Consider the following 14894-nt stretch of genomic DNA (forward strand, 5'->3'; position numbering starts at 1 on the left):
GAAACCCGGGCCATGCCACTGCTGCCTCTGGCTTCTCTGAAAATTGCCAAAGTCCCAGGGTATCTTCAATGAGCACTAAAGAACACCACCGGCTAAGTGAAATGTCCACCGGCCATGGTAAAATTCCGTCGGCTGCTTTCAAGTCCATCGGCCTCATATTCTTTGCCGGTTGGCATTCTACAGTGTCGGTCGGCAAAAACTTCCTGCAGAAAACAGTTTTGACAGCAGCAGAGGACAGGTAGTGCATGGCATAGAATTTCAAGCACATGCAACCATGGTCATGTTCCCTATCATGTATTGAACTCAGGGGAGCATGGCCCTTGATCCTTGGGCCATCAATTGCGCATGAGCCTAAGGGACCAAACTTGCCATTCAATGTAAAATGCATGCAACACACAAATGAGGACCAAGACCCTATCATGCCAAAGTCAAGGGCCTCGGTGACTGAGGGTTGAGATGTGTTTCATCACTTGTAGTATGAACACCTCTCACCCTCACACTAGGTTTGACACCCCAAACCAAGCAATGCAATGCATGTTGTGCAAACATGGCTCAAAATGCAACAAGAAGCTAAGATGCAAAACATGTCAAACGTGATGCAATGCAAACTATCATGCAAACAACATGGTAATGCCACTAGCATGGAACACTACAAGCAATACTACAATGCACACTAGATAGGCAAGTATGTAAGGAGGTGGGCATGCAACAATGCACAAACCATAAGGACACCACAACATGCAATGTTATGAGCATACTACAAGATGCAAATATATGATCCATGGACTTACACTAAGATGGAGGACCCTCAGCCGCATCCCAAAACAGTGGCCAAAAGTGATGGAATGATGGGCAAATACTCATGCAAACTTGCATACCAAAGAGCATAAGGCTAAGGCATAAAAGAAACCTTCCACCACAACTATCATAACCACACATGGCATGAATGGAACAACCAAAAAAACAGAGTTTTGATGCATTAAAACACACCCTAAAACCCTCATGAATGGCAACCCAAGTGACCTAAACATGCAAGCATGCACAATGCCCATTTCAAGGCACAAAACTACAACACCTCAAGGCATAAAAGGATGATGAATGCTGTCATACAAGCATGATATAGGGACTGAAATAGCATAAGAAATGACTCCAAATCATTTAAACAACCTAACCAAAGCATGCTAATGACTCATTTGCTCAAGGCCAAAGTTCTAGAATGCAAAGGAGCTATGCAAAACACGACGAACATGACAAAAACAGTGGCCAATAGACCTAAAGCATGACAAATCATGACCAAAAGCTTCAATAAGCTAAGCGAAATCATGAAGATATACTAGGCTAAATGCATGGCACATTTCTAGGCAAAGTAAGGAATTACAAAGCAAGTACAAGATGCATGCTAAGGGCTACAAATCCGACCAAAGACAGAGATATAACATGACTAGTAGGCCCCCAAAAACCTCTGAGATGGGACCAAAAACAACCAAGCATGCATGTTGCCCTTTTAAGCCAAAACAAAGGTAAAGGAAGGACAAGGGGGAGAGGGGTGTCCCTCCCCTACACAAGACTCCAAAATCACTCCATCACCACTGAAAATCCATTGGATTTCAGTGGTGAGAAGACCAACACAGCAAAGTAAACAAAACTTAAAGAAAAAGGCACCAAAATAGGCCAAAAGAGGCCTAAGGGGAGGAGTTCGACCCCCAATGCCAAAACACCCTTAATGAAAGATGTTAAGCACAAAAAGATAAGACTTTTTCATGTTATACACAAAGCCTAAATCAGCATGCAAGATAGGTAGAAAACTAGTGCAAGATTGGGGAAACTAAAGCAAGTGTCTCACCCTTGAAGAAACCTTGAAAAACAGATGATCCAGCCACTCTCTACTGATCAAAATCAGTCCAAAACCTCAACAAACAACCCTTAATGCCTCTCAATCTCGGAGTAAGGTGTAATGGTGTGTGTGTTAGTGCAAAAGTAAGGTCAAAATGCACTTTTAGGCTTCCAAACACACCCTAAGGATGAGAGAGAGGGAGATATAGAGAGAGAGGATGATATATCAGATATATAGATAGAGAAGCTCTGGTTTTTTGATTCAAAAGCTCTAACCCCTAACAAAGGGAGAGGATGAGTGCTTATATAGGCAAAGGCCAAGGTTCTAGGCTTCTCCAAGAAGCTAGATGAAAGGGGCAAAGGGTGCAAAAGGGTTCTTGGCTTTTTGGAGAAGCTAATACAGCTGGCCAAGCTTCCCCAAGAAGCTTGGCCAAAGGGTTCAAGCTTCTAGAAGGAAAGGGGGTTCAAAGGTTCACACCAGCCAAAAACTGCACGGGGAGGAGTGATGGTGCATTCCAGTTGGCACAGCTGGCATGCACCATGCCTCAAGGGTGCAAAGGAGTCACACCAGCCAGCAAAAGAGGTCGCCGGCAAAATAAAGTGCCGACCGGCCAAATATAGTGCCGACCGGCCATTGATTTTAAGAAACCATGGCCGGTGGCACCCATAAACAGCCGGTGATGCTAGGGGAAGGCCGGTGGAATGTGGGGATGGCCAACAAGCCATTCCCCGCCCTTCAAGGTAGAAACACAAGTGTTTGGTGCCAAAACCAAACACGGAACAGTCGAGTCGAGAGATCCTGAGGCAAGGCGCGCAGTCAAGACTTTCGGGAACTCAAGACTAAGCACAGACAAAGAGGATCACCGAGTGTTCAAACGATGACGTCTAAGTCTTGAGGACGGTCAAAAATGGGATGTCTATATGTCCTAATCATTTAGTCGGCAATTATACAACATTTGACCCAAAGCAATTCCATTCATCAGTAACAGCGAGTTACAAAATGAATTTTCATGAAGTAAGTTGGGCGCAAATTGTAAAAAGCTGAAAAATACAAGCAAATCCTAAAACAAAAAACAAGCGCCTTTGAAATCAGCCATCGGAATCAGACTCCAGTGGCTCAACATCCAGTTGCTCATATGGAATTGGCGCAGCCAAAGACACATTATCGGCAGCAAGGGCTTTGAGCCAACCGTGTTTAAAGCCCCGATTCTCAAGCTTGGGGACTTCGTCTACGTATTCATCATAAGCAGATTTTTTCCCAGCATCAAATGCACTGGAAGCCTTCAGGTCAACTGTTTCCTTCGCTGCCTTCATCTCTTTCAACTTAGCCTTCAATTTAGAATTCACCTCCTGGGCCAATTTAAGCGCGGCGTCGCTTGCATTCGCCCTCTCCTCGGTGACCGATCTCAAATCTTCAACATTACGGGCTCTCTCCAACTCGGCCTCTGCACGAGCGCCCTCGATCTGCGTCCTACTCCTTTGGCCCTCAACCTCCGCTTGTAAACGGCCAATCTGCTCCACGGCATCATGATAGCGACGGCCCATGTCGGCTATCCTTCCGACGGTCTGTAAAACAGGAAGTTAAAACCAAAATAATGTGTAAGGAGAAATGACAGAGTCAAGATATGTACCAAAAGAGCCGATTCGCGGTCAACGCGATTGCAACCAGATCCGACTCTGCCCGAAAAGTCACCTTATCAGCAGGCAGTGAAACGGACGTCGCCAAACTAAGTGCAATTGCTGGATCTTTGATTACCGAAGCATCGGAGAAGATCGGCATATTTTTCATCTTTGGCTGAATAAGAAAAGGTACAATCACATCCGATTCCTCCAAACGAGGCCGTTTGTCGGCGCGATCTTCTTCTGAGCCGGCCTCGATATCGGCAGGGCGCTTCTCTATCCTTTGCTCAACTTCTACACTGGCCTGCACCAAGGGTTCCGTTTTGGTGCTTCCTCCTTTTGCCGTCACTTCCTCAATAACGGGGAGGGAGGATTGAGACTGAGGCTGAGATTTGGCAGCCCAAATCTCCTCCGCCCTTCGCCGCGCAGCTATCCTTTCCGCGTTCGCTTTCTTGGCAAGCTTAGTGAGGCTCAGCCCAGCCATATCTTTTGGGTACGTGCTGGGAAAATCCTCCAGACCCTGAAAAATATCGTCAAGTGGACGGTCCTCTCGACCCGAAGTGGATGGATTATCAGTCGAATTGAGGCCGGCTTCCTCAAATGCTAATTTCAAAGCCTTGTCAACCTCTGTTTCGACTTCGTCTAACTCGACGGCCTCAGCTACTTCCGGTCGCTCCAAATCTGATTCCTTGCAGCTGACTTGCCTCAAATTTTTGAAGTCAGTCAAGACACGGGCGATAAGAAACTCCTCACCGATCGGAATTGGGATATTTTCCGCTGTCGAAAAGATCATAAGTCGGCTTGTAGCAGAGCTGAACGTGGGCCGCCCTCCCCTGCTTTTGAAGACTTCGTTGGCCGAAGTACTTGAGTGCAGTCTTGATTTCTGAAAGGACGACGTTGTCAGTTGAGGTCAAGATTTTCTTCAAATCGTTCCCTGTAAAAGCAAAACCATAAGGTCCCAAAAATGAAGCTTTATAAATTTTACAAATGAATAAAAGATAATACTCGGCCACCTGGTTCGCCCCTCCATCTAGGAATACTATCAAGGCGATCCTCGCCTTCGCCGAATTTCCAGTTTCCTTGGACGACGACCATAACATCATCGACTCGCTTCCCAGAGCTGGAAAGCATAGTCACTAATTGATGGTCGGTGTCTTTGGCTCTAAGGAAATAATGCCCGTGCTGACCAGAAGACTTGGCCAAGGCGTAGCAATACCGAATAGCGGGTATGCCAAGGTTAAGCCCAAGGCGGTGGTTTAGTGCGACAATCTCCATCACAATCCTAAAGAAATTGACGTTGGGCTGCGAAGGGATTAACTCCCAATGGCAAAGCACAGCCCTAAGGAGTGGGTGAAGGGGGAAACGGACCCCGCCCTCTGCGATTGATAGAAGAGGGAAGACGATTGTGGTTTCATCAACCCTCTCCATATCAAGGGTGCCGTCTGCCACAAAAGATAGACGGACGTCATTAGGGATAGAAAAATGGCGTCGGAAGCCAGAAATTCGATCCGGTGAGAGGAGATCTTTTAAATGTTTCGCCATTCTTCCCAGCCAATATGATTATGCTAAGTCAAAAAACAAAGCAAAGAATGAGAGAACTTACAAGTGGCGAAGGAGGTAGAGAAGAGTAGGAGGACGCAGAGGTAGTTCGGAAGGCAATCCAGCGACGGGCGTCTAAAAGCGTGTATCTATTTAAAAAGACGTTGAAATTTTAAATCACAATAAATGAGAGTGTACGAAGTGGCGGGAAGTTAAAATGATAACCGAGAAGCGTGTGGACAGACATTCGCGTTGGAATACGATCAGTCACCGAATTTCGGCTCTGACTCTTCGAGTTCAAAGCCAAACACTCCAGCCAACTGCCGCTAGTAGAGCGCTTGGGGGGCAATTGTGGGGGCCGAATATTGGGAGTCGTAGAGATTCCAGAGAGTCGAACATTGAAGAATCAAGATTCGAAACATTCGGCCATTGCAACGGAAACTCGGACCCAACCTTATTCGGCTAGATAGTCGATTAAGCAAGGGGCCGAGTGAAGATCGATTTATTACAAAATATGCCGAATAGGAGGTTGGATTTGGAACTAATCCCAAGGCCCAAAGAAGAAAAGATATAAATAAAAAAGACATAAGCCAGAAAGAGGTATGTGATAATTGTGGTGTTTAACTTAGAATACAAGTAATCTAGAACAAGAGACTGACTTGTCCATCAGAGTGCTAATTCCGGCACCCCCGACCAGTGTGTTTACTTCCTTTGAGGTGCCTATCGGTGGATCACGAGCGTCCCCCAGGATCAGAAGAGTATTTCCAAAAACCATCTCCCCACAGTACGGTAACTCTGCTATCCATCCTCTCTAGAGAACCACTGCACCATTGTTAGAAAACATACATAGGGAAGAAGATGTTTTCCTTTTTGGTTTCTCTCTGACAGAAGCCCGGTTGGTCCAAACCATCATGGCAGAGGGCGATGGAGATTATGTGAGTGCACAATCCATATATATGATGAACAAACAAGGACATATGCTTGGATCGAGACTAGGTTGAAGTGGCAGATAGGGAGGTACTGTTGCTAAGGGGCTGAGTCATAATCCCCAAACTTTTGGGCTGGGATACAAACCTACCGTTGTAGATTGATAGAAGAAATGGCAGGAGCTGAAAGAAATGCTGAAGACAAAGAGAACTGGGAAGCAGTATGAGTTAGTCCACAAACTAATACAGGGAACCTTGAACGGACGCTTTGTCCGCCAAGGGGAGGACTTTCCCTTTTATGGATTCCCAGAGTGTTGGTATGACTGGGAGACGAAGACAAGGTATCCGGGGTTCGAAATCTTCTTCGGGCACCAGTTACCGAAAGAAGAGGATGAACAGGCAAACCTACGCATTGATACAGATTAGTGAAGGACTGCAAACCTGGAGATTGAAGAGGAGGAGCTGTTGGGAAAGACACTAGCTGACTTACTGATGAGTTCAACTACTGGAACTGAGACCACCACTGCTGGAACTAAGACCACCAACTTGGGGAATAGTTTTACTATCTTAATGATCGAGGATACCCCAGCGGCGGATTGTTCCAATCTTATAATGGACATGTCTGAGGCTCCACATCTGGTCTGGAAGTTCGAGCAAGGCATCGTCAACAGTTCTGAATCGAGTAGTGAGTCCGGAACTGATTCCATTGAGTCTGTGGAGTCAGAGTCAGATTCGAGTTCCTCTGAGTCTGGTACTTCTGGGAGTGGTAACCTGGATACCAAAGTCCTGTCCAGGTCGTCTTTTAGCTTTTCTTTTGAATCCACTGTAACCGAAGATCCAAACTTTTTGAATGGGAATGCTGTGAATGTTGCCTACTTTTCTGTACCTTTGGTTTGTTGTACTGATCTTAATTTTCAAAATTTTGACATAAACGAATAGGAAGAAATTCCTCGGGTTTTGAAAAATTTGGTTGATCATGAGGAGGATAGGCATGTTAAGTCCTGTACAGATAAAATCGTATCAATTAACGTCAGTTTTGAGAAAGATCCTCGCTTGGTCTCGATCGGGTCCACGTTGTCTTCGGAGGAACGTGAGTGTTTAATCGCTTTATTAAAAGATTTCAAAGATGTTTTCACATAGTCTTACGAAGACATGCCTAGAATCGATCCTGAGATTGTACAGCACCGAATCCCTCTTGACCTTGAGGTCCAGCCAGTTAAGCAAAAGCTACGTAGAGTTCGCCCAGATCGGGCTTTGAAGATCAAGGAAGAAGTTACCAAATAGATCGAGGCAGGGTTCTTGCTTGTATCAGAATACCCGACGTGGTTCGCCAATATTGTTCCAGTCCCAAAGAAGGATGGCAAAATCAGAGTTTGTGTCGACTTCAGGGATCTGAATAAGGCTAGTCCGAAGGATTATGTCCCACTACCGCATATTGATGAGTTGGTAGACTTTACCGCAAGCCATGCATTGTTTTCGTTCATGGATGGATTTTTTGAGTATAACCAGATTCTGATGGCACCCGAGGATAGGGACAAGACCTATTTGACCACTCCGTGGGGCACCTATTGCTACCGAGTCATGTCGTTTGGGTTGAAGAATGCTAAGGCCTTGTATCAAAGGGCTACAACCACCATTCTGTACGACATGATCCACAAAGTGGTTAAGGTGTATGTAGACGATATGATTGTCAAGCCCAAAGATCGAGAAGGCCACTACACCACCTTGGAAAAATTCTTTTAGCGGATCAGAGAGTATAGATTGAGGTTAAACCTGCAAAAATGCACCTTCGGTGTAACAACAGGAAAAATGTTGGGATTCTTAATCACACAGAGAAGAATTGAGGTGAATCCTTCAAAAATCAAGGCCATCTTAGAAATGCCACCACCAAGGACTGAAAAGGAGGTGCGTGACTTTCTAGGTAAAGTGCAATTCATGAGGTGGTTTATTTCAAAACTAACCTTAACTTGTGAACCATTATTTGTTCTCCTGAAGAAAGGAAAGAAGTTCTAACGGAACGATTGTTGTCAGTACCTGCAGAATTCACCTGTGTTATCATCGCCAGAACTGGGAAAGCCGCTGATCTTGTACCTATTAGTGACAAACTCAACTATGGGGTGCATGTTAGCTCAGGAGTCGGAGGCCACGGTGGAGAAAGCTGTTTACTACTTGAGCAAGAAAATGGTAGATTACGAGACCCGTTACTCTCTCCTTGACAAATCTTGTCTTGGTATAGGCTATCCAGAAGTTGAGGCACTACCTGTTAGCTCACTCCGTAATCCTGGTTTCGAGATTTGATCCTATCAAATATCTCTTTGAGAAACCAGCATTTACAGGTAAGCTAGCCCGTTGGTTGTTTTTTCTCTCCGAATTTGATTTTACATATGTTACACGCAAGTCGGTTAAAGGGAGAGCTGTAGCGAAATTTCTTGCAAATTACCCAATAGAGGTGGATGAAGTGGTAAAGTATGTTTTCCTAGATGAAGATACTTTGCAAATAGAGGAGAAAATATGGACGATGTACTTTGATGGAGCAGCCAATCACTACAGTTATGGGATCGGTGTGTTGTTGATAGCACTTGATGACTCCCATATACCCCTAGCCTTCAAACTTCAGTTCAAAGTATCCAAAAACGAAGCAGAATATGAAGCGTGTATCACTGGTTTAGAAGCCGCCCTAGAACTAGAGGCAAAAAGGTTGGATGTCATCGGGGATTCGAACTTGGTTGTATCTCAAGCCAACGGAGATTGGCGGGTTAAAGAGGAGAAAATGAAGGTTTACTGTCAGGTCTTGGACATGCTAATTCCGAGGTTTGAAAAGTTAACATTTACTCATCTGCTAAGGGAGAACAACCGATTCATTGATGCACTAGTAACTCTATCTTCTATGGTAGACATTCCATGCCAATTGCATGAACATTCCGCTATCGAAGCTATACAACATGACTTCACCATGGCCATTCTCTATCTGGAGAATAGATGTTATCGGCGCAGTTACGCTAAAGGGATCAAACAGGCATGAATTCATTCTGGTAGCAATCGATTACTTCACAAAATGGGTGGAGGCCCAGTCTTACTCAGTATTGAAAACATCGCATGTGGCTAAGTTCATCAAAAACAACATCATATGTCGTTATGGTGTAATAACCCGACCCTCATATCTATTTCTGGCATATTTTCGGTCCCTAATTCTGTGCATTCAAATGCTTAATGTGAAAAAGTATGTAAAATTAAGTTTAAGCACATGGATCTTATGATTTGAACCTATATCTGTTTGGTAAGGAAAGTATCTGTCACAATTAGAATGTGTAAATCAGAAATTGAGGGCCTTAGAGACTTGGTAATCCGGAATTGATTTTATATTTGGATCAGCATAATTTGTAAGTAATAATAAGCATGTTTGTAGAAATTTGATTTGGGGATGATTAAACTGGTTGATTTTTGTTTTATTCACTTTATATATATATATATATAGTTATCCCTTAAATGTTGACTTATGAACTTGGAACTCAAAAACTATCCTAAGAGAAGAAAGCTAGGGAGGAAGAAGAGTTCTTCAAGGGAGAAATTTGGGAAGTGAAAGGGTTTTAGAGATTTAAAGCTAAAGGTATGGAGGTTTTGCTTTAATTGACTCCTCTCTTGTGTATGAGTGAGGAATTTCTTGGATATTCATGCAAATAAAGGTTTGTGTATGTATATATCACCTAAAGAATTGAATAAGTGTTTTCATCATGTTGTTGTTGTGATTAATTTGAACCATGTAAAGGAGATTACATCATATTCTTGATTCTCCATGCTTGCACCCAATTATGTGTGAAATGTATATAAGGATGTATTAAGATCTTGAAGGAAATGACTTGTGATGTTGCATGCTAAAGAGAACTGAATTCTTGAGTGATGTTAATGGGTTAAGAATTAAGGATCTAGTTCATATCTAGATTGTTATATGTTTGTACCTCCCAATATATGATTTTCGAACAATGTTTAGCAATTTATAAGTCTATTTGGAACCTTGTAAATACTCACCAAGATGGAATTTTATCTGAATTTTGGACTGGAAATTGAAGCTGAATCGCCGCACGTGCAGGGCTTACAGCCGCACGTGCGGGGTTCACAGCTGCACGTGCGGAAAACAGGGGAAAATTCGATTTTGCATTCTGCTAAAAAGGCACGTGCAGGACCTTCTAGCCGCACGTGCGAGACCAACCGCCGGCGGGGCTCACAGCCGCACGTGCGGCCCATGCTGGAAAAATTGAACGCTCTGTTTTACGTGCTTAACCCTCCGATATTTTTGAAATCTATAATTTATGCCTTATGATATTTGTAAAATGCATTTGAAGCAAAGTGAGTCAAGAAATGATTCAACAAAGAAAAAAAAACTAATGGGTGAGTTATGTATATGCAGGGCACACTCCGGGAAGGACTAACGCTCGACCACGGAACTGTGAGTAGTAGTACTGTATAGTACGTTTGATTATTGTTAATAGCTAACGTTAACCCTCTGTTATCCGTAAGTAAACTACGTCATTTCTTAACGAACGAATGGAATTTATGTTCATCCTCGAACAATGTTAACTGTGTGCTTCTGAGGATATTCTGTCGTGTTACATGGTCCGGAGGTCATCCAGGATGTATGATATGAATACAAAGGTCTGACATCGTTATATAACCCACGTTAGAATGTGAACTATTTTGTCCCTATTAAGCGTACTATAATGATGCATGTGCTTTCGGTTAATAGCTGTTATTATTATTCTGTTATATGCAAGACAATTATGTCAATCTAGGTTTAAACCATGGGAAAGTCTTTGTGCACTATGGGGTAATGGTACAGTATTCGCACAATTACCTATCGTTAATAGTTATTATTATTAACGTTCTGTTCTTCGCAAGTTAATTATGTTAATATCTATAAATGACTGGAAAATCGGTGTAGGTTGTTACGGCTCTGGAATCACTTTGGCCTAAGGCCGTGTAATAACCTCGACTTCCGATTAATGCTAAGCCATGATTATTTATGCCTAACAGTAATTTAGAAGGAATCCAGAATTAAATTGCATATGTATTACATTATCTTTGTGTTTTTATCTGTTTGCCATAAAATGATCTGTTCGTGTTTTATGTTTTAAACTGCGAATTGAAGGCCTTATCGGCGGCCGAATTCGAAACTGATTAATGTTTTGTGTTAATTAGAGTTAATGTGATTTTATGGTAAATTTAGTTGAAATTTGATTTGGTATGATTAAATTGGATTAAATAAGCTAAATTACATTAGTTGGACTTATCTACCATTTTGCCCTTGAGTGGGCCACTTTCTCATACATTGCTTAGAGTTGATTCATACACATTTTCAACCTTCTTCCTTAGACTCAAACCGTGAGAGAGAGAGAGAGTGAGGCAGGAATTTGAGTTCAACAAGAGATTTGGCTTGGAACTTAGGAGAATTGAAGAGGCTTTGCAAATTTGAGCTCCTAGACTTGGAATTCAAGGTTTAAGGTAGGAGATTTTCCTTTCAATTGTGCATTTAAGATTAATTCTTGCCCGGATCATGGAAGTTTAGAGTTTAAAGTCTAGAATTGGTTAAGATTGTTGAATTGAAGCTTGTATCATGCATGCATGTTCATATTGTTGAGTTTTAAAGTTTTTTCATGAGGATTTCTTCATGCATGTCCACATTTTTGTTATAGTCCATGAATTCATTCTATTCTTGAGCTTAATCTTGCTTTGGATCATGTTTTGGAGCTTTAGAAGTCATCAAAATTCATGCATGTTACATTTAAGTTATGTTTTTGATATTTTATTTGAAATTGTGTTTAATTGACTCACCTTTGGGCTTTGATTTTACAAATTGATCTTTGAAACATCTTATACTATGAGTTTACAAGTGTTTTCTAGAAAATGGGCCCAATAGGTCAAGTTTGGAGGTGTTAAATGCTTGGTTTGAGCTTGGGAGGCAAATCTGGAAATTCCATAATTTGGCTTCCTCGCTCGAGCGAAGGATTCCACGCTCGAGCGACCATCGTTTGTTCAGAGCTCCGTTCGAGCGAAGGAATGGTGGCTCGAGTGTAAATTGCAAGCTCTCAGGTTTTTGGTGCACGCAGACGCACACTTGAGCGATGAGACCGACGCTCGAGCGAAGGGCTGTGTCTCACGCTCGAGCGAGCATCGAGTGTAAATTTCAACAACCAGTACTTTTGCATTTTTACAGACTGCTCGAGCGAAGGAATCTACGCTCGAGCGATCCCTCTGTTTTGACAGGCTCGCTCGAGCGAAGAAAGCCACGCTCGAGCGAGACCCCTGTTTTCAGCAAGTTTTGAAAAATATTTTCCAAGACACCTTTGCATCCTCATTCCATCCTAGGCATTCCTAGGCCATGTTTAAGACTCCATAGTGAGGATTTAAGGTTAGAAACACACTAAGAACCAACGACGTAAGTTTTGTGCAATTAGAATGTGTGTTTCAAGTGTGTGTCCGTTATGTGTTATGTAGGTCACGTGCTGCGTGTCGTGTGATCAATCTGCTCCGTCTGTCTATTTCAAGGCCAATTGTGAGTAATAATTTAGTAAATTTATGTTCAACCTGTATCTACTTTTTATATGATAAACAAGATCTGTTTTCTGAAATGATATGTTCTGTACAATGAATGATTGTTCAATTTCTAATATGTATTCGTGACATCCTTAGCATCATGTGATATCTGTTAGTTGTTACCCGATATCGGAGGTTCCTTTACGGAACTTATTTCTGTCTGCACTCTGTTACCCGTACCGGAGGCCCTATCATGGGGGCTCAGCTTCTATTCTGTTCTGTTACCTGGATCCGGAGGTTCCTTTATGGAACTGGTTATTCGTAACCCCACGTGTATACGTTTTGTTCTGTTCTGTTCTGTTAATGCTAATGGATGTATCACGTAAACTTAATCATGACTTATGATTTCTGTCTGTATATGATCTGGATAAACTATGATTTTGATATGAACTGAATTATGGTTTCTGAATCTATATGAACTCATTCATTGAAACCCTTTACTCTATTATTATTCATTGGGCTTTCGCTCACAGTTTATATTATGTATGTAGGTGAGTCGGCACATGACCAAGGCCAGAGTTGACGGCCTTCTGTTCCGTTTTTGTCAGCCAACCGTTGTGCCTCCCGAGGAGGTTCCGATCGAGTCTAAAGCCATGGCTGTTTTTGTTTTCATGCTAGTCCTTATGTTTGTTCTGTACAGATAGGTCTTGGGATGTAATACTCTGTAAATATTGTGTACCTGGACTGGCATGTTTATATATATAAATAAGTTTTGAAATATTCTGTCCCATGTACGTTATCACAGCTCATTGGACCTTGTCTATTTTGTATTATTGCATCCGCAGCCCCTTATTATTTGTTAATATGTTCAAAGGCCTTTGGTAATCCACGGATTACTGACCGGTTACGGTGCTAAACCCATAGGGGCGGGTTTGGGTCGTGACAGAGTGGTATCAGAGAGCACGTGTTCTACTGCACACACAGGTCCGTATGAGCTTAGGATGTCCTAGTAAGAGTTAGGGGCATTCCATCTGCATGTGTGAGTATGTGGTAATTCAACTGAATGTGAAAACTGAATGTACATTTGAATCAAATGAATTGAAGAAAACGAATAAGATTATGTCTGTGTTTATTATCATTTGATGTCTGTATAGTAAAATGGAGAATGCTAGGGGAAGTGGTGAAAGTGAATCTTCAGAGGCTCGCTTGGGCCGAATGGAACGGGTGTTAGCAGCATTGACTGAAGCCTGGACACAGCAACAGAGACAACAACCTTTACCCCCTCCGTCTCCACCGGTACAAGCCGAGGCAGATAATGCTGACATCATCAATCTGACACAGAAATTCATGAAAATGAAACCACCAACATTCTATGGTGGAATTGAACCTTTGAAAGCTGAGACGTGATTGCTTGAGATGGAAAAATTGTATGAAGTATTTCCTTATTCTGAAACTCAAAAAGTCCTCCTAGCCACCTACACTCTGAAAGATGAAGCCCGCAGGTGGTGGTTACTGATCCGAAGTGGCAATGGAAATATGACATGGGCACAGTTTAATGCTATCTTTTACGACAAGTACTTTCCCCAATGTTTCAGGGATCGGAAAGTGTCTGAATTTCAGGAACTCAAATAGGGAAGAATGTCTGTGGCGGAATATGAAGCTAAATTCACCGAATTAGCACGGTTTGCTCCACATATGGTGGACACTGATTACAAGAAGGCACGGAAGTTTGAAGGCGAACTGGATTTAGAGGTGTTTGATCGGGTAGGTGTCCTGAAATTGCCTACTTATGTGGAAGTGTTAGACAGATCCTTAATGGCAGAGGCCACCCTAGTCGCCATGAAACAAGGTAAAGCCCCAGCAACTACAACAACTGAGTGGAGAGGAAAAAGATCCAGGTTTGGTTTTAAAAAGAGCCGGTCCTTTGTTAGTAAGAAGCAAAACACAGGGACTTCGAACAGCTCGAGTCAGAGTAGTGGGTTTATTCCGGTCTGTTCTGACTGTGGAAAAAGGCACAGGGGTGTGTGCTACCGAGCGTCTGGTGCTTGTTTCCGGTGTGGCCAGCCAGGTCATGTAGCGAAAGATTGCCCTCTCAGGTCTGAGACTGCTAGTCGTTCTGCAACAAGTTCAGCGGAATCCGCTTCTGTGGCCAAAACCAATGCCAAAGCCAATACTAGGAAAGAACCTTTGAGACAAGGCCGAGTGTTTGCCTTAGTGCCTGGTGACGTACCGAACACCTATACTGTGGTGTTAGGTACACTCTCTATATGTTCTCACAATGCATGTGTACTGATAGACTCTGGTTCTACACATTCCTTTGTATCGCATGCTTTTTTTCGAAAATTGACTAGACCCTTAGAACTTATGACCTATGTGTTATCTGTGTCTACGCTGTTTGGGGATTCTATGATGTGTTTCCGACTGACTTACCCGGGGACTTAGTAGATA

The sequence above is a fragment of the Camellia sinensis genome, chromosome 5, assembly GCF_055761805.1.
Source record: "Camellia sinensis isolate YWXY chromosome 5, ASM5576180v1, whole genome shotgun sequence".
NCBI classification, from domain to species: domain Eukaryota; kingdom Viridiplantae; phylum Streptophyta; class Magnoliopsida; order Ericales; family Theaceae; genus Camellia; species Camellia sinensis.